At 40.6% G+C, this 20,716-nt stretch overlaps 1 protein-coding gene across 1 annotated transcript in view; it reads right to left on the reverse strand.

Moving 5' to 3' along the window:
• Positions 1 to 20,716, reverse strand: part of LOC311490591 (butyrophilin-like protein 2) — a 67,506-nt gene that overhangs the window by 41,396 nt on the left and 5,394 nt on the right. The gene's annotated exons all lie outside the window — the stretch shown is intronic.

Below are 20,716 nucleotides of genomic sequence, written 5' to 3' on the forward strand. Positions count from 1 at the left end.
AAATGACAGACACAATTAGAAACAACATGTTAGGGTTTAGGGACCTGGACCCTGATGCAGACAGACACAGAAACTAGTGCAGTGAAACAAAACAGAGTTTATGAACTCACGGAGGCACCACAGGAACACACGGCATGGACACAGACCAACACTGAGGACAAACACATGAGGACACCAGACACAGGTGGAGGTGAGACACACCAGGGACTCACAGGAGGACAAGACATGGAGCTTCACAATAAAACAGGACATGGACAAGGAAGTGGAGACAAACCATGGCACAACTTACTCTCGTGATAAATATACATATAAAATGTATCAACAACGTTTTGAATGAGTCGCAGGAGAAAAAGCACAAGAAAACACTTGTAACGACGCTGTAGCAGCAAACCTGCAAAGTCATCTAACATTAGCTAAGCTAGCTAGCTAGCTGGAGTTTACACTGAAGAGCAGGGACGTGCACAGGGGGGTTGCTCAGGTTGCTTGGGCAACTGCCCATATGTCCTTCTCGACTCACGTTGCCCTTCTGAGGGGGAAAAAAAAAAAAAATGCACAATGGATGCAGAATTTCACGTAGGCCTAGATAAAAAAAATAATAATCGCAAAGCCTCATTCACTTCCATTCGGGCACCGAAAGTGAAAGTCAGTAGGGGCAAACTCTATTTACGTGGCTGCAGCGCTGCACGCGACCGGCAGCGGCCCTAGTAGGAGCACGTCGAGGTTGTCGCATAGACAGTAAAAGATAGGGTTGTCAGGTGAGACGACTCAACGTTGTTGGAGAAGGTGAGTTTGTGATGTATAACAAACGAACGATCATCATCATCAAGTTTTATTAAATGAATTAAAATCTTCATAAATCCAGGCTGAGTTTGCCACGTTTAGCAGACAGATAGCTTGCAGACAAGCAGCCCGTTATCACACAGCCTAGGCTATTTTTTAGGCATTAGGCAAACTAAGCTACATGTCTGCTGATAGTTTCTCACATTTCGTTTTAGCAAGAAGAATGAATGATGGAAGTAATGCATCACATTACCGTAAATTCCGGACTATAAGCCGCTACTTTTGTCACTTGGTTTGGACCCTGCGGTTTATACAACGGATACATGGATTCTTACACCTACGGTCACCAGGGGTGCACTATCATGTCATAGACGATGACACGAGGATTAAGAACTGACTTTTCTGGTACAGTAGGCTGGTTATTTTGATACAGTAAACGGCCGTAACTGTTACTGCACCTTTACTGCTGTGTTGGCTGTTTTCGAAAAAGATGCTGGTTATTTAGTTGAGCAGCAGGTTACTGCACTTTTGCTGCCGTGTTACAGGCAAGCACTTTTAAAAACGAATTAAATTTAGCCATTTAACATTATTGCCTCGTCAAGCGTTGTAAGCTTTGTTTTTTGTTGTACTGCACTACTACGGTACTATGACTGAAGTGCGCTAGGAGCGCACCGTTGTATTATTTGTGCACTGCACGAATGCTGTTTGTAATGTCAAAGATGTGAAAGTTTGATCGATTGATTTTTTGTTTGATTGATCGAAAGATTTATGTTTGTCAAATGTAAATAAATGGGACGCTTTGCGTTTCCAAACAGTCATTTCTGTCCCGACAATTCCCTCCGTGGTAGAAGAAACCCTTACGGTAATTAAACATTAAAACACCAGCGGTTTATAGTCGGGTGCGGCTTATAGTCGGGTGCGGCTTATGGCAAATACGGAAAATACGGTAGGCCCTAATTATTATATTCTGAGTTTGCCACGTTTTGCCTAAATAATCAGGCGGATAGCTTGCAGACAAGCAGCCCGTTATCAAATAGACTAGGCTATTTTTTAGGCATTAGGCAAACTAAGCTACATCTGCTGATGTCTGATTAGTTTCTCACATTTCGTTTTAGCAAGAAGAATGGATGATGGAAGTAATGCATCACATTAATTATTTTATTCAAAATGGTTAAATCCTATCACTATTTTTGGTATTGTAAGTTTTCATGTTTAGTATGTAAATTTGGAGAAACCTACAGTATCAGTGACTTGATAGGATATTGATAGGGATATTGATGTAGGGATTTTCATGACTCAAGTCATGTTTTTCTGTGTTATTAGTAGTAGTTAAGGTGATTGAGTGCTGTATTTCAGTGTTTTACTTCTTTGTTTATTTGTTTATTTAAAAAGGATCCCCATTAGCTGACGCCAAAGCGACAGCTAGTCTTCCTGGGGTCCAGTCAGTAATATTTAATAGTGCACAACAGGCATTACAATCTTTGTGTATATTTTAATAAAGACCCTGTTATTCTCAGTCCTTCATAGAGCCCGTGAGTTTTTTTGTTTGTTTTTTTTTTGGGGGGGGGGGGGGGGGGGGGTGCCCTTTTTTCAGGTCAGAGCAACTGCCCCTCAAAATTCCTGTGCACGTCCCTGCTGAAGAGGCCGATTTATTCATTGATACGGCCGCAGTTCATCGCGATGAGTGGAGTAAATGTGAAGAGTAAAACTGTAACGTAACTGTAAAACTTATAACTTTATAATTTTTAATATAACGTTGTTTTCTCCTTACCGCGACAGAATCCCGTCCAGGTCCTTCTCCCAACCGTCGCAGGGCAGACGAGACCACATGAGGGTAGTGAGGGGGGGTGGTGCAGACCATGTCAGTCTGGGTAAAACGTGTAAGAAAACTGATAATAATGGAATACAAACATACATAATTGGAGAATACTAGGACTATAAATTATATTTTAATTTCTAGGCCGGTTGTTGATCCCTGTATAATCACATCACTATGCAAATTAAATAATCTTGGTATGATCCACCCCCCTTCCCGCCCAGATTTGGTATTGACCTCTCTAGTTCGTATGTGCCCGCCAAAGTAAAGTTCAAATGATTCAGATTTAAGCGGTAATAATTCAGTGCTGCTCTTCAAATACCTGGACTACTCCCTTTTGCAATTTGTGTTTTTCTAGTGTGGACTCATTTTTCAGATTAGTGTAGATTTTCCCACGGCTTAAACATCTTCTGTCAGCATTCATCTGTGATTTGCTTGGTTTTCGTTGCATTAACACTGAAGTCTCTCTGGAGCCATATTAGCACAGCACATAGTCCCAGTCCTGATTTGATGGCTGTACTGCTGAATACAGAGTCTTCAACTCCTTTTACTACCACATTAGACGCACACATGCTCTATATTTTACCACTGGGCACCCACCTACTGGATGGATGACACCAGCTGCATCTGACCTATCTCGGGTTGAAGTGAACATTTTGACATCCCAGTTTGTTCTGACTGTGCCACTGAAACACGGGGAATGCAAAGGACCAACAGTGAAGTCAACACACCTGTCATCTCCAATGAAATGTTGAACCCAGAGCCTACATGTCATCAGATTCCACACCCTGATAATCAGCTAAGCTCCAGTATGATAATATTATCCAACATTTGATGTGAACCAGTCTTCTATGTACAGAGTATATTAATGTATATTATTAACACAACATATTTACAGGAAGGAGCTGGTGCATCAAGTGCAAATATTAGACGTGCAGCTGCATTTGCCATCAATGTGAGGGAGAGATGTCCCCTGTCTCAGGTATTGCACATAACCCAGTGTTAATATTATCATCATTATTATGATTTTACCATTATGGCAACATGTTTATCCTTTAATGATATTAAAAGTGCTGTAGGAAAATGGATTTTATAAAGCAAGTGTTAAAAATGCTCTATATTCTTAAATGATTCACTAGAGAGTGTTTAGTCAGTAAACTGCTTAGTAGGAGACCATTTTTATAAATGTATACGCATAATTGCATCAGTAGCAGTACTGTGAAGAAGTGCAGTGTGAAAACAATTCTTGAAAGTGTTTGAACAGTGCTTTGACTCTGGAAAAAGTGTAAGAACCCTGAGAGGGTGTAACCTGACATTTCTCTAACTGGATAATTTCATATTCCCACTGTCAGAGCAACAACAGCCCCATAGTTATCCTCAATTTCAATGTTTTTCAAAACTTAATGTTAGCTTTAATTGTTGTAATGCTGGTGCTATTAGGATGCAGTTTGTATTAGTGTTAGCATCTTTCAGTTACTACAAGCAACAGGGGGTCATATTTGGATGTAATTTTGAATATGCAAATGATCCACATTGTTCAAGGACAGTGACCATTTTGGTGTGAAATCCTCAAATGAGTCTTAAGAATGGTTCTGCTAGTTGTACTGGACAAACATCATGTATCTGACACTTCATTCTTGACTGTGTTTCAGAGGAGCGTCAACAGCATTGTTTCTGAAGTCCAGCAGTATCAAACTACTCTTCTGAGCACCTTGAGGGACACAATGAAGAGGATCTTTGAAAGACATTCAGACAGCGTGGAGCAGCTACAAGAGGAAGTACTGGCTACATTAGACAAGTTTCAAGATCCTTTCTCCTTGATGGCCACCACATACATGCAAGACAGCACCATCCAGAGGCTTTTTAACCCAGTGAAACCAGAGGAGGTAGTTATGTCTCAGAGGGTTTGTCGAGTTAAGAAAGGACAATCAAGAGTTCTTGGAATTAAAAACAGAAGTTTTTACTATGTGTCCCTGGTTAAGAGTCTTGAACAGCTGTTGTCCAATTCTAGGATTTTTGATATGATCCGCACCACGCCACAGAGTTGCCACAAAGATGGATTTTTGTATGATATTGTTGATGGGAGCCTTTTCAGATCCCACCCACTGTTTTCAGTGAAACCTTCTGCTTTACAGATCATTTTATACACTGATGAAATAGAGATCTGCAATCCCCTTGGGTCACATGCTTCAGTAAAGAAATTACTGATGGTTTATTATACTTTAGGAAACATAAACCCCAAGTTTAGGTCAAAACTGGCAGCAATCAGACTCCTTGCTATAGCAAAAGCTGGTGATATTGACAAGTGTGGTGTTGGTTTTGTATTAAAAAGAATTGATGAAGACTTAAAGTTGCTGTATAATGGTGTCACAATCCAAACACAGGGTGGTGGGTTTGAGTTATTTGGTGCAGTAGTTTCAGTGTGTGGTGACACACTTGCGCAGCATCAGCTTGCTGGGTTCAAGGAAGGAGTTGGTTTTGCATACAGTAAGTGTAGGCATTGTGAATGTACCTTTGAGGAAATGCAAATTAATTTTAATGAAGAGACCTTTACAAACAGGACGATGGAAAATCATATTCAGCAGTGCCGTGAAATAGAAAAGGCCAGCACAGACTTCTTGAAATCAGCCCTCAAAACCACCTATGGTATAAACAGAAGAAGCAAGCTGCTTGATTTTCCAGCCTTTGACCTCATTCAGCAAACTCCACAGGACATAATGCACATAATTCTCGAGGGTGTTGCACCGATGGAAATTAAGTGTGTGTTAAAATACCTTGTTTTGTCTGGACAGATGGAGTTGGATGTGTTCAATTCAGCCATGCAGAGTTGTCCTTTGTCACCAGTAGATGTACGTGACAAACCCTGCCCTATAAGTGTCAGTACCTTGGCATCAAATGATAACAAACTTAAACAGTCCTCAGGGCAAATGCTGATATTGCTGAAGGTCATGCCTTTTCTGCTGAATACTATAGAGAAAAATGAGTATGTTCAGTTTGTTTTGGACTTGATTGAGGTAGTTCAGATACTTTTTGCTCCTGTTTTATCTGTGCAGACTGTATTAAGACTGAGAAGTATGACTGAACAGCATCTGAAACAGTTTAAGCAACTTTTTCCTGAGAATAATGTAATTCCTAAGCAACATTACCTGCTGCTTCTCCCTGCCCACATTCTTTCCCTGGGCCCCATGACAAGACACATGTGCATGAGATTTGAGTCAAAGCACTGTTTTTTCAAACAGTAGTCATCTAAATTAAACTTTGAAAAAGTCTGTAAGTCACTTGTGAAACATAATCAGCTTTTTGAATGCTGTCAAAATTAAATGGGTATGGAGCATCCGATTTTTTTACATGAGAAAGAATTGGGTCCTGTCTCAGAAGTAGCAAATATGGAGTATGTTAATACAAAGATGAGAGATTTTTGGGGGATTTATGGCATACAACACACAGTCAAAGTAAAGTGGCTTATTCTCAATGGGAACAAGTACTTAAGTGACAGGTCTCTAATAATCACCAGTACAAATGAGACAGTGCCTGTCTTCGGATTTATAAAAAACATTTATGTGGTAGACAGTTCATTGTATTGTTTTGAGTACCAACTTTATGAGATGGTGGGTTGGAATAGAGATCTTTTAGCCTATGAAGTTGCAGTGCCTAATCTTGTTCAAGCAACAGAGTTGATCGATGCTGAAAAGCTAGTGGATCATACATCATATTACCATGTCAGTTTCAAAAACACCACATATGTTCTGACAAAATATTATCTTGGTGATGTTGTTGCACTTAAACATTGAAATGAATGTGAATAAATATGTTACAACTGTGGCCAAAGTGTGTGAATGCTTACTGGGAGGTCTTGAAACAAGTTTTCTAAGCTAAGAAGTGGTCATGAAAGAGTATCTGACATAATTTGGCTTACTTTCTGTGAAAAATATGTAGTTTTAGGATCTACTTACTAAGAAACAAAAAGTTAGAAAATATTCTCAAAACAAGAATAATAATCTTACACATTCTGTGCTTGCATAGTATATTGCTCTCAAAACAAGATCATTTTTGGCTAGATACAAGATTGGAAGACTTGGTTAGATTGTTAATTTTTGCAGTGTGTCTTGTACAAAAACACACTGAACTCAAAAAAGTGTAAAAAAAAAAAAAAAATCTCAATCTGTACACATAAAATAAATAAAAGAAAAAAGAAAAATAAATCATAAGAGCAGATAGAGCGATCCAGGAGTTGTACAGTGAGTATAGAATTAATGCAGAGTTACTGTTGTTGTTCCTGTGGATGGTCTCCCACTCTGATAGAGGGTGACAGCGCGTTACTAACTATATTTTGGTAATAATATTACAGTTACTGAGTCCGGTAACGCGTTACATCCCGAGCTGTCGCACAGGCGGAGGTTTAGAAAAAACAATCCAGGCGCAACGGCCGTAAATAAAGAGGAGAAGAAGACGGTTTGGAGATGGCAAGATGGCAACAACAACAACAACTGATAATTCAACGTTTTCTACGTGGTTATACTCGCACTATTTTGAATTTATCAGAGAATTGGATCAGAACCTCACAGTAAGGTGCCCTTTATGTGCTGGTAAGATAAGACATGTTTATTAATCCCACGTATGGGAAATTTCCTTGTCATGGTAGCATGGAATTTGGCAAAAAAAAAAATATATATATACAGAAAAACAGTGACAACTTTGACAGGGGAAAAGTTACCAAAACAAACAAATACAAAAATTTCGAAAAACATATACAAAAAATAACCATACTCTGAGAAAATATAGAGAGAAAGAACTAGAAATATAAAGACATTCTGTATGTACAGTGTGGTGGTGAAATAAACTTTACAGATAAATAGTTGCTTAAACTTTGAAGAAAAAAACCATGAGTTGGTGAGGTACTGGTTTGTGCAAAAAGGCAGATTAATTTGTGCAGAAAGACAGTTCTTATTGACTCAGGCTGGTGTTGTTCAGCCTGATGGCAGCTGGGATGAAGGACCTGTGGTAGCGTTCCTTCTTGCATCGTGGATGCAGCAGTCTGCTGCTGAAGGAGCTGCTGAGGTCTGAAACAGTCTGATGCAGTGGGTGAGAGGGGTTGTCCATGATTGATGTCAGCTTGGCTAACATCCTCCTCTCACCCACCTCCTCCATGGAGTCCAGAGAGCAGTCCAGGACAGAGCCGGCCCGTCTCACCAGCTTGTTCAGTCTCTTTATGTGCTGGTGGGAGGCTGAGGGAACTGTCTACGGCTACAAATAGTACAAGTAACCTCAAGAAACACCTGGAGAGAGTGCACAGCAACCTTAAGCTAGTGACTGAACGACCTCTTGCTAGCAAACAGGCGGAAGATGACGGCGTGAGCAAATCTAAACAATGAAAGTTGGATTTCTCCAGACCAGAGGTGAAGATGTTTGACCCAGGAGAAGTGAGCAGGCTGGTGGCTGAGTATGTCGTGGAGGATGCGCTGCCTCTTTCTACAGTTGAGTCGCCGGCGTTTCAAAAGCTTGTCAGCAAAATCCCTGTTCGATCAAGTGACAAGGTAAAAACAAATCTGTAATGATACAGTCCTGTTGTTAAGGTATAAACACATTTCCACAGTTAGTTCATTTAAGATGAGACACTACAGGTGGTGTTAGAGGTAATTCAATGATTAAAAAGTGTTTTAATTTGTTAAGTCGGTTGTGTTTGCAGAGGGATTTTCATGGTTGTTATTGTCACATCATCTCAGAAGTAAAACAATAAATAATACATCTCCATGTTTTACAATAATCATAAATGAGACTGTGGGTGGTGATGAACAAAGCCCTAACTAAGAAAAAATATGGACAGAAATATATAAAGTTATGAGTCACTAGAGATTTGTCTCAGTGTCTGAGGAAAAATCATTCACGGTCAGACAACCTTTAAAACTATGCAATGTAAATTGAAATTCATATAGTTGTAGCAGATTAAAAGAATACAAGTGAAAATATTAAAAAGCTTAATTTAAAAGAAATACAACCATAAATCATCAATCACAATGAGACATTCTACTACGAGTGGAGTCTGATTTTTATGATTAAACACACAAATGCTCTGTCTAATTAAATATGCACAAATTTGCATTCATGGTCAGAACATTATTTTGGATATTTTATTTCTATTAGTCTGAAAAATTTATATTGACAGCAAAACTGCTCCCAATTCAAAATTGATTAGTGCACGAGTAGACAATGTTTGTAGTGTCTTACCTCCTTATGCACTGCAGACCATGTGGGTGAATAAAACCTAGTTGTCCTCTTCATTTTCAACGTGTACTACCAGACAGAAAAACATTTGCCAAAGATTTGGACAAAGCCTTTGAAGCGATGGAAAAGGAGCTTGAGAAAAAGATTGACGCCCAAGATTATGTGTCTGCAACAGCTGATATATGGAGCGTCAATAACAAAAGTTTCATGGGAGTGACTATTCACTGGATCGATGCAGGTACCTTAATAAGAGAGAAAGCAGCAATAGCTGGAAAAAGATTCAGGGGCAGTTGCAACAGAGCTGGAGGACATCTTTTCCAGATATGGACTGAACAACAAAGTGACTGCATGTGTGACAGATAATGGGAGTAACTTTGTGAAGGGGTTCAAGGAGTTTCAACAAGCACAACCTGAGTCTGATGAAGAGCAGGAGGAAGAGGCTAGTGAGGTAACCTTTACAGACCTGCACAATGTGCTCACCACCGCCTCTGACGATGATGGTCATAGCATTTGTGAACTGCCTCCCCATCATAGATGTGCAGCCCGTACACTAAATCTAATTGCAAACAATGAAGTTGACAAATGGCTGCCATCTAATCCAGACTCAAGGGCTGTGTATCGTAGTGCTACAGGAAAATGTGCAGCACTGTGGACAAAGGCCAGCCGCTCCACTGTTGCATCACAGTACCTGGAAGAGGTCAGTGAAAAAAAGCTAATCGTTCCCACAGTAACTCGTTCTATGATGCCTACACACGTATCACTAAAATGCCCCTTGACAACATCAATAAGCTTTGCACACAGCTTCACATTAAAAGCATGAATGACAAGGAATACCAGTTTCTCAAAGAATACTGTTTGATCATGAAACCTTTCACCGTAGCACCGTAGACATTTTGCAGGGTGAGGACGCTTCCTTTTACGGTACACTTCTGCCAACTTTGGAAATTCTGATGGCCAACACCCTCGCAGGTAAAAATGGCCTATCAAAGATGACTGGTGAACTGCCTGGCATCATTGTGAAAGCAATCAAAAGCTGGTTTGCAGCAACTCTTGACTCCAAGGATGCATTGCTGGCTGCTGTCTCACTGCTAAAGTTTAAACTTCGCTGGGTAAGTGAGAAACCAAGAAAAGACTACATCAAGGTCCTGCTTACTTCAGACTGCAGCTCCTTGTCAGAGGAACCTCCAGCCCAGATGCCTGATCCTCATCCAGCTGCTGCTGCGGCCGCTCCCAGTGAACATGACTTTTTTTCTTTTGATGCACAGCTAGATGACTCAAATGCACCCATGTCCGTGGAAACAGAGGTAATAGATTATCTTAAACCTGCTCCTGTGATGGAAAGCCTGCACCGCTTTCCAAGAGTTAAAAAAGTGGCACTCTGGTATAACGCTGCAACACCATCCAGTGCAGCAGACTGTTCAGTGCAGGAGGACTCGTGCTCACCCCAAAGCGAAACCGTCTTGGTGATGAACGCTTTCAGCAGCTTCTCCTGTTGCGCTATAACAAATACTTTAGTGGTATGGAGTAGTCCTGTAGAGCCTTAGGCTAAGGTCAAGGCTTTAATGCCTTCAGTAGTTGTGTTCATTATTATCAGCTTTTGTTTGGCTGTATATTTGGTCTATTAAGACTTTGTTTGGTCCTAACCAAAATATTCATAGGCTCTAAGCATAAGTTCCTTGTAAAGTCTCTGTGGGACTGAAATGAGCCATATTTAGAAATGTTGAATGTGATTCATTATTAATGCTGTTCTCATGCTCTTTTTATTACTGCTGTTATTTCAGGGCAGGATATATGCTCAGGTTCTAAAATACTTAATTACAAAACATGCCCTGTCTGTGGGCTGTTAGACCTCATTCTTGAAGTGCACTTTTATTTTATTATTGAAATAGTCTAAACTATTAACATGTTTCATTTCATGGAAATGTAACTTCTTTGATAAATCTTTGTGTGGCTGCACTTTGTAACTCAGGAGCTAATAAATGAGGCGTAGAAGAAGAGTTTGTGTCATGTCGTGTAAAGGTTTGGTTGATTAATTGTTCTATATCATTACATTATTGTAATTCAGATATTCATGGTAACCACTACTTGCAGATGCCCCCACCCCACCCCACACACTATATTTATGAGTTAATTGAGGACTACTTGAAGTGACAAAATATTCCACACCTTCATTTTGTAATGCCTTGTCCTGAATGTTTAGTTGTTTTGGTGGAAGTAACTAAAAAGTAACGAGAAACTTATTACTCTACACAGAAGGTAATATTGTAAAGAAACATTTTGGAAGTAACTTGCCCAACACTGTCTATTTGTGTGTGTAGAGTTTTCCTCCAGCTGATCCAGACAGAGTCAGTCATTGAAGCTAGACGCTGATGTAAACCTAGACCATGGAGGAAGCACAATGTCAACATTTAATAGTAATATTGTGTCCATGTCTATTTGTGTGTGTCTAGTTTTCCTCCAGCTGATCCAGACAGGCTGCAGAGATGAAGAGCTGGACTAACAGGACTTCTCCTCAGAGCAGAGAACTATCTGAAGGTCTTCACTTCATCACTGATTCCTTGGTACAGCCCACATGTCTTCACTTTAACATGGATGTTGACTTTAATTCAGTTACAATGATTTATGATTCATTAGTATGATTTACTTGTTACAGTCAGAACAAAAAACAGAAGGAGTGTAAATGGAAACAGAATTTATTGAGATGATGAGACCTAGAACTGAAACAGAACAGATTTGATTCAATTAAAATCATCAGCATCAGCAGCTACTGTTTGTGAACACATTAGAGCTCCTGTCAGTGGAGCGTCAGAGGGGAGTGAAGCACTCTGGGTAAAAGCATCCTGTAGATGCAGCCAGCAGGGGGCATCACAGGAGCTTCAGTTAGTCTATGAACACATGATGGAGTTGACTCTGGAGTCTGTAACGTCTGAGGAGGAAGAACGTGAAGGTATGAGGTTTGTATCCTCACAGACACTGAGAGTTACAGCAAATATCAAAGAAGGAAACCAGGAAGTGAACGCTGCAGCTTTTTGTTCTTCACTGACAAACTGAGATCTGGATCAGTAGCATAGCACATAAAAACACATCAGCTGACATTAAGACCCAGCCACAGTAAAGACACTGAGTCCCAGTCACAGAGTCTGTCTGGATTTAAAACTAGGCTGAATAATTTGGAGGAACTAAGGCTGATCTGCTGTGTTATATAGAACATGTTCATAACTCATGTGATCATTATGTCAGACTCAGACTGTAAAATGGCGGCTGCTTGTTGTTCTTTCATTCACTGTAAAACAAAACCTACTCCTCTGAACAGTTTCTCAATGACTTTCAGAGAAGAGGAGGTGTCAATTCAACGCCTCAGCCTTATGAAAGCCTTATGCAACACGTGGCACGAACAAGGAAAACAGATTGCGTTGACATTTGAAATTCAAATTCAGGGTTACAGAGGTATACTGTGTCCCTGCTGCCTAGAGACAGGTCCTACACAGAGTCATGTGTGATGAAGGGGCTTTAGTTTCCATTTCAGTCACAGAGCTGAACGACAGGAAGAGAGAGAATAGTTTGACAATGACATCATGACACTGACAAAAATCCCCGCCGCCGCCTTCAGGTGAAGGCCACTTCCTGATTCAGACTGCGCTGCAAACAACAACTCTCCTCCATTTAGTTGTGTTAACGAGGACCAGGTTCATTCAGAGCCATGCAGGACTCCTCTCTGTCCCTGAAGACGGTTATTAGCTGCAGCTCAAAGGCTCAAAGGTGGAGACATGCTGCTTTCAAATTCACTTCATCCAGTTCATCATCAAACATCAGCAGCTAACAGCCTTCATCACCACCATCGTCATCATCAAACATCAGCCACTAACAGCCTTCATCACCACCATCATCATCAAACATCAGCAGTTGTGTATTCATGCCACAAACATTAAAATGACCGGACGCTGAGTCTGAGTATCAACGTCTTCTTGTTTCCACACGAGTCGACTGAACAGCAGCTGATGAGTCTCTGAGGGAGGTCTCTGTAGAGATGATGATGGTAACCATGGGCAAACCAGACCATCAGAACCCCCATACCCAACCTGCAGGACATTTACACCAAACGTTGCAGGTTAAGGTCCACAAAGATCCTGAAACAGCCCAGTCACCCCGGACACTCTCTCTTCTCTCTACTGCCATCAGGCCGGCGTTTCTGATGCCTGAGGACAAAGACTGAGAGGCTGAAGAAGAGTTTCTATCCACATGCCATACCCCTGCTCAACTCTGAGCCTTAACTGGACTTAAATACCACTGCACCACTGCACTTTACTCATAGCTATCCTTTTATCCTTGTACTCAGTTGCCTTTTTGAACCTTTGTTGGATATACCATGACCTGGATGACTGAGAACCTTCTGTTCAAAAAACTGAATGAGGACAGGGTCACTACTACAAAAGAATATTTTATTTTCTTCTGGTCTAAAATGTATGTGGAGTGGATGCAGAGGATATTAATTCACTCACAACACATGCTCCAAGCTTATACGACAGTTTAATCGACAACAGAAGAACTCATGTCTATGTGTGAGACTGTGAGAAAGTAGAGATCCGCGAGTGAAAGCAGGAATCTGGTTATGAGTTAAGGTTACGGTTAGCAGTCGTTAGTTTTGGTTTGGATCCTCCAGGTCATGAGTTAGGTGGCCTTACTCTGCCACGTGAGATTCAGTGTTTTCCACACATGGCAGCAGATCCCAGCTCTCCCTGGCAGCAACTGTTTGTCTGTGTGATTTGTGAGTCTCTTTGTGTTCATGTTCCAGACGTCAGTGCTTCATTACTGGAGCATCTATTTAGGTGAAACCAGCTTTGATTGTTATCAGCCTACCACCTTCTCACAAAGACAATAAAACAAATGAATGTTCTGGATTTCTGGATCTCATGCAGTTCATGGTGCCTGACCACAGGAATCAGTACAGACACACCACCACAGTCTGTCAAAGCTGCTCTTTTAGAATTTGCTTTACTTGAATTAACAAACAGAAATACCTCTCATGGTCTTCTTTCAGGCTCTTGGTTTCTCTCTGAAGCTCTTTCTGTTTCTGCTGTGCCACGCTCCAGTTTCTGGGCAGCTGCTCCTTGTCTGAGTTAGTTCACTACACCCAAACACATGGAATCAAAGAATCAGCCTTCTCTGTGGCAGCAAAATTCACACCATGACTACTGCATCAACTCAAAGCAGCACAATTAAAACACAGTCAGATATTTTACCTCTGAAGATGTTTTGTTTGCCAGCTGCTTCCTCAGCTCTTCCATCATTTGGTTCGCTCACTCTTTCTGACCCTTCTCTTTTTCTCTTCTGTCAAAATTATAATTCAGTTTTGTTTTTATAACATCCTTGTTAATGATTTAATCTAGTTACAGAATCAACTGCACCACTGATGGATCACACTTAGATTCAGAAATGAGTAAATAATCAAAACAAAAATCATTTCAATGTGGACTTGGCCGATTATTAAATGTATTTAATCATCTGCTGATACTGATCAGGCTTAAAGAGACTCAGAGGGTCTTAGATATTACTTATCTATGTTTAATCTTGTGTTCATGTGGTTTGTGGCTGTGTTTAGGTTTTCCTTTTTCCTCTCCAGCAGTGCAGGTAGTAGCTCGGGGGCGTGGCTGACCCACTTTTCCTGAGGAGCACAGCAGAGCACACCTGAGTTCAATCCAGGAGTCACTGCTCCATAAAAGCCTGCTTCACCCTCACCACTCATGTCAGATGATTTGGTTTTCCAGCTACGTCAGTGTCCTCGCTGTCAGCCAGCCTCCAGTACGACCTAAAGTGGCTTTTTGAGTTGTTGTTTCTGCCTTTGAGGAAGCTGTTAGAGAACTTTGAGAACAACTGGGCTATGACAAAGTGACAGATTAAATCAATGCTATCAAGGTAACGGGGAAGAAATAAAATGCAACAACTTACCACCAAACATTAAAACCTTTGCTGGGAAGAAGGCTGGACCGTCTGACTCTGCTCTGCCTTCAATGTCCCACTTCACCTCCATCCATCCATCTTCATCTTCCAGATTAGGACACTGGGTGATTAACTTTGGACATTGCTGCTGGTCTTCAGTCTTCATACATGAAACCTTCCCCAGTCTTGTCCTTGAAATAATACATGGTAAATGCCACTGTGGTATCTTAAAGCTGACAGTTACGTTTTAGGTATGTCCTTTTCTCCTTCTTTCCTTGTTGAGAACGGGACCGTTGGTTTTTCTTTGGAGAACAAGATCGTTACCTGCAGCGGTGGACGCCAGTTTGAAATTAGGCTCCCATTGGCTGCCAGGTAGGGAGGCGGGAACATGGACCGGAAGTGCAATACGTGACAGTACAGTTTATGTGCGTGACACTGTGACAGAGAGAGCTGGCAGTGGCGGTTCTACATTGAATTATTCCCCGGGGCGAGACTCCCTGCAAGCAACAGAACAAATCCCTCAATAGCACATTTGAAAATCACACTTAAGAGAATCCAGTTATTCAACTATTGCAATTACAACAGGAAACACACTTTTTAAGGTGCACAATCTCCACCTCCAACATAGGTAGGTAGATGTCAGGTCTTGTCTAACAGAGGAGGTGGGTGGTTCATCCTGACCAGTGGCAGAGGATGCTCCAAAATATTGCAATTGCAGTTGAAAGTGACGAGACCATAGACTACAATATAACTCTTATACAAAACATCCATCCCTGAAGAGGCCTGTGTGGCTGCAGAGGTAGATGGCTCCTCATCAGACTCCTCATCATGTCTGTGGCTGCTGTGGAAGTATCTGACTCCTCATTTTGGCCAGTGGCTGCTCTAGCTCCAAAATATTTCAGAAGTGCCCCTGAATTTACAGTTAAGATAAAATATGTAAGTTAGATCACACTTACATCACACATGCATCAGTTACCCAATGAAAATGACCATAATGCACACCATGTCAATGTATATTAGAAGAATCAGAATCAGAATCAGAATCAGAATCAGCTTTATTGGCCAAGTATGACACATACAAGGAATTTGACTCCGGCACCTTCCTCTCTAGTACTCAAGCATCATAAATAAGATAAAAATAAAAAAAAATAAATAAAAAAAAAATAAGATAAATAAGATAAAAATAAAATAAATCTTCAAATTGTACACATAAAAACAGGATAATATATACACCGAACCGGGGTTATTGTACAGTGAGTATATACAAAAATAGTTTATTGATCATGTGTATGGACTCACACTCTGTGACTACTCAGAGTTCAACAGAGCGACAGCCCGGGGGAAGAAACTGTCCTTGTGTCGGGTGGTTTTGGCGTACACCGCTCTGTAACGCCGACCTGAGGGGAGGAGTCTGAACAGATTGTGGCCAGGGTGTGAGGGGTCTGTGGTGATTTTTCTGGCCCGCTTCCTGACCCTGGACCGGTACAGAAGTTATTTAAGTTAGCATATAGCATATATGTAGCTCATTACCACAGCTTCACTGGTCCACATCTTAGATGTCCTCACAGCAGGTTCACAGAGTTTAAGTTTCTGTCTATATGCTGGAATCAGGTGGATCATGACGTGGTCTGATTCTCCCAGTCTTGCACGGGGGACAGCGTGAAAGGCATCTTTGACTGTGGTGTAGCAGTGGTCCAAAGTTCTGTCTTCCCTGGTGGGACAGCTGATAAACTGTTTATATTTAGGGAGATCGTGGGAGAGATTTCCCTTGTTAAAGTCACAGAGGACAATAACTAAGGAGTCTGGGTTAGTTTTCTCCACGTGTAGAATCTGGTCGGCCAGCACGCGCTGTGCGTCATGGACGTTGGCTGCCGGCGGGATGTAAACACCGACCAGAATGAATGAATGAATGAATGAATAGCTGCAGCTCAAAGGTTAACAACCACCATAAAGTCTGATTTATGCTCCTTTATCTGTCAGGTAGAGACAAATTAGACACATCCACACACAGGATCAGATTTCACTCTTTCAACACATCCAACACTTTCAATGTCACTTCTTTCAGTTCATCATCAAAGCTCAACAGGTCATGTGTATTAAAAAAAGCTTCATCATTCCTATGGAACTGCTGCGAAGATGAAGTAAACAGGAACATTTGTGGGAGGAGCCTATCAGAAACCTGTTTGACTCGTCTCCATTTACATACAGATACAGTACTTCCCTGTTGTTGATCATCAGACTCTTGAACATACGCCAATAGACACACACCCACAATCATATCTGAACCTTTGTACTCTATGATACTAATCATTCAGATCTTTACAGCCGTCGGTTCTCTGTTGTTGTGTAACGTCTTTTTATGGGTTCATTGACTCCAAGCATTTTACACCATCTGCATTGTATTGTTTGTCTTGCAGAGTTTGCACTGTTTTATCGTACACTGCAAAAAAAGAAAAGCTGGGTGAACTCAAAATCAAGGCAACAAACTTCGATAATTTTTTAAGATGGGCAAGTTGTACTAACTTATAATTTTACATTGTAAAAACTTTTAATACTTACTTCTTCTAACTCTCCTGTACATTTTAATAATAATATTAATAATAATACATTTTATTTAGAAAAGCGCCTTTCAAGGTACCCAAGGACACTGTACAAATTAGGTATAGGCAAGGAAGGACATAACATAAGGTGGACATGGATACAGAGATACACGGTACATAGAAGACATGTGTCTGCAGAGCGGAGGGTGCGGGATTGCAAGTATGGGGTAAGGAGATCTGATAGGTAGGATGGGGCCAGATTGTGTAAGGATTTATAGACTAAGAGAAGGATTTTGTATTGAATGCGGTAGTGGACAGGAAGCCAATGCAGATGCTGGAGGATGGGAGTAATGTGATCCCAGGACCTGGTGCGGGTGAGTAGCCTTGCAGCAGAATTTTGGACATACTGCAGCCTGTTTAAGGTTTTAGCCAGGATGCCGTACAGTAGAGCATTGCAGTAGTCAAGCCTAGATGTGATGAAGGCATGTATGAGAGTTTCTGCTGCAGATGCGTTGAGGGAGGATCGGAGTTTGGAGATGCTTTTGAGGTGGAATTCTGTATTCTGTCATGAATTTTACTCTGAATTCTTATACAGATTCCACTTTAATTTGGTTTAGTATAGGAGAATAATTTAAGAGGAATTTATTGCACAGTGAGTTTATAGTGTAACCCAACTTTATAATTTAGAACCAATAACTTTTTATCAAATGTATGAATAATTACAGATGCAACATGTACATTCAAAACATTTACTACCAGCATCAAATCCCTTCCAGCAGGGCTAAGTAAATGAAAACTAATGAGTTGTCCCAGTCTTAGCAGTCAACTTGTGCTACATTGTATGCGTGTAAACTTAGATTGAAGAAAAAGATCAAACATGAGTCATGTACACCAGACTTCACAGAACCAGTATGATACACAGCTATGAATATAATAAATCTGTTTACAAGGTTATTGAGCACCATAACCTCCAGTCTCAAATGAATCAGTATATTTTTTGTAACTGCTCAATACTATGTGACAGTATACTGAACACTGAATCTTATCATGTAACATGTTAAAGAAAAACCCAATAAAGTGCAAAATAAATGTAAAGAGTGAGTTAACATGGTGTTGGCTGGACAGAAGGGAACTTTTAGAGGTCAACAATTCCAGAACCAACATTATCAGTTCACTTGTGGGTTTACTGAAGGAGTCTGTTTTTTGAGGGATCTGACCCTTGAAGCGAGGTCTGTACCAAGTTCTATGAAAACCTTCTGAACAGTTTCGAACGTGTACCTGAGATCAGGGTCGGCTTTTGCTTTGGGCAATGTGGGCGACCGCCAAGGGCACAATCTATGTGAGGACGCACGAGTGCCTTCGAAAAAAAAAAAAAATAAATAAATAAAAGTAACTCAAAACTCTCCAGTTTTCTAGCCTACCGCTCATTTCAAGTTAGTGGAGTTGTCTTATTGTCACGTTAACTTGCTGCTGAGAGTCATACAGGTTGTGTGTGTGTCAGAAGAGGCAAGGTGGAGGGGGGCGAGGGGGCCACACAACACAAACTGCTTCAAATACATTGTATTTCATTCCTAAAATTAACATAGACCCATAGACCTACATGGAATTAATTGGGTTATGTGAAAAATGAAAATGAAAATATAAATACATAAATCTGTGCAGTCATCTACGTGACTGAGGAATACTGACGGACGGTGTTGGCAAAAGTTAATGATGACTTCATCTTCATCTTCATCATGGATCAAAGTAAAAGACCAAAGAAGCATCAGGTGATCAGTTCAGAAAAACAAGAAAAGATAAAGGTATGCAGATTTCTATGAGTGACGTGATTGACAGTAGGCTATAGGCTATTTATTAGCCTCTTGCTAATATGTTGCTATTAGCCACAGAAGACGACCAGTGATCCTCTCTAAGTCCTCACTGCAGGCCTCCTGCAGCACTCCCAGTCAGTGGACTGGAAACAGTCCTTCAGCTTCCTCTGCCACAGGTGACCATTTCCTGAAGGAGTGTTTGGTGGTGGGTTGCCTTGCAGCCAGTGTCCTGAAGTGAGTTTGGAGCAGGATGAGATGAGATGAGAGCTCAGAGATGATCAAGCAAAGATCTAAAGGTTCCCCCTGAACTGGGTTTGATGCTCTCTAAAGATGGGAGCTGTTAGTCTCTGTCTCTCGTTAGCTGCTAAACTTCACTTCCTGTTTAGAAGAACAGCCTGTGTGATTGGTTGATTCCTTTCAGTGGTTTTCAAACTGTTTGTCTTAGTTTTTCTTCTGTTTTATGTCTAGAGTGTGTAGAGGTCAGAAATAAGTGAAGTTGATCAGGATGAAAGTCACAGACTGCAGTGTTCCACTTTGACCTGACGGTGGTGCTGTTGTCTCTCTGTCTCCACTCAGACTGCAGAGTAACAACATTAAAGTCTCTCAGTCATTACTAAGTGTAATAAAGTGTTTCCATGGAAACCAGCTCAGAGAGCAACAAGAGAAGTTTCATGTCTCCTCCACTTTAGATTTTAATTTGCCTTTTTTCATAGAAGTCTCCATCAGTCTCAAGTTAATCACATTTTATAACAAAAACTTTTCATGAACTGATCAGACAAACCGTATAGAGTTTAAAACTACTAACCAATCACAGACACATTCTCATGTCACCTGACTCAGTTCAGCTTCGTTGTTTAGGATTTATCTTCACATGGATTCTCAGCATTTACACACACATGTAGAAGAAGAGCTGCAGTTAATCTGTCATGGTTTTGTCATGTTTTCTTTTGTCAGGTCTTTTCATAGTCACAGTTTAAGTTTCTTGGGTTTCTGTTTATTGTATTTTGCTTTTTCATAGATCATAGATCACATCAAAGTTGTGTTTGCTTAACAATAAAGGATCTTGAAATGCTTAATTTTCTTTCTTTTATATAAAATAATATACTTGTATGAGTTTGCCATCATATAATACTGTATGTTTTAGATATATGCTTTTATGAGATTGATAGAAATACAAAAATATATTTACAAAATAAGTCAAATGCTTGTGCGTCTATAGGGACGGTGATGACAGTAGTTGTACTAAATGCTTTTGAAACTGGGAAGAGGATTCAGAGATTTTTATTTAAAAACAAGATCATTTCAGCTGAGTTAGGCTTTAGTATGGTCCTCTTCTATGTATCCAGGTATGTAAATCAATGTCTAGTGTGTGAATGCCTATGTGCCAAGTTCATCTGATGTTCTACTAATACCTTAAACTTCACTGTCCCTCGTTCTAAATCAATGAAACTATGTAACGTATGAAAAACTCTCCTCCTCTCAAAACCCCACAACCATCTGAGGGACTGTGTCCATTTATAAGCATCGTGAGTTTAACAATCCCGTGACACGTCGCCGATGACGGCCGATACGCATGTGACATAATGAAGCTTTCATTTGGGGAGTCACGT

This window comes from Chelon labrosus, assembly GCF_963514085.1.
Source record: "Chelon labrosus genome assembly, chromosome: 1".
Classification (NCBI taxonomy): domain Eukaryota; kingdom Metazoa; phylum Chordata; class Actinopteri; order Mugiliformes; family Mugilidae; genus Chelon; species Chelon labrosus.